Genomic DNA, 701 nt, shown 5'->3' on the forward strand with positions numbered 1-701 from the left:
TCTGCCCGGCCGCCAGCTTCCTTGGGGGGTGGAGGGGTGGTCGTGTGCTTGTTCACAGCTACACCGGGAAAGTGGGAGCGTTTCGTGTTTACAACCGGCTCTGGCTTGTATTGGTGAGATGTAGTTCAAGCAGCGCTCCTGTGTGTCGCGGGCTCTTAACTGGAGCTTTGCTCAGTCATTGAGAGCAATAGAAAGTATATGGAAATCAATATATAGACAGTGTGGAGGGCAGATAATGGATTCGAGTCAGTGAGTGTTATAATCTGCATTATGGGCTTCCTATTGTTTAGACTGAGCACAAATTTCCAAAGGGTGAAGTGTTGGGTTTGGGTTCCCCCCCCCCCGCCTTCTTCTTCTTTTTGGAGGGCTTTGTGTGTATAGGGGGAGGGGGAGTGTTAAATCCTCCTGCCACAATTATCAGAGTACACCCACTCCCCCCTTCCCGCCCGCCCCATCTGATTTTAAAGGTAGTGCTTTCACGGCGAAGCTAATGACTTTCATTTAATTGAACATGCCCTGATGTAGCGGATTGTTCTCTCAGCCCTACGCCTTTGTTGCTTTTGGGGGGAAATAAAGCTAATCAAACCTTTTGTCACGGCCAAATTCTCCCTCAGGGTCTCCCAAACATTTGTTTGAATAATTCACCTCAAGAATTGAAAATACTAATTGATTTTAAAATGCTAGCCCGGAGGGACGGGGAG

The sequence above is a fragment of the Corvus brachyrhynchos genome, unplaced genomic scaffold, assembly GCF_000691975.1.
Source record: "Corvus brachyrhynchos isolate BGI_N302 unplaced genomic scaffold, ASM69197v1 scaffold258, whole genome shotgun sequence".
NCBI classification, from domain to species: domain Eukaryota; kingdom Metazoa; phylum Chordata; class Aves; order Passeriformes; family Corvidae; genus Corvus; species Corvus brachyrhynchos.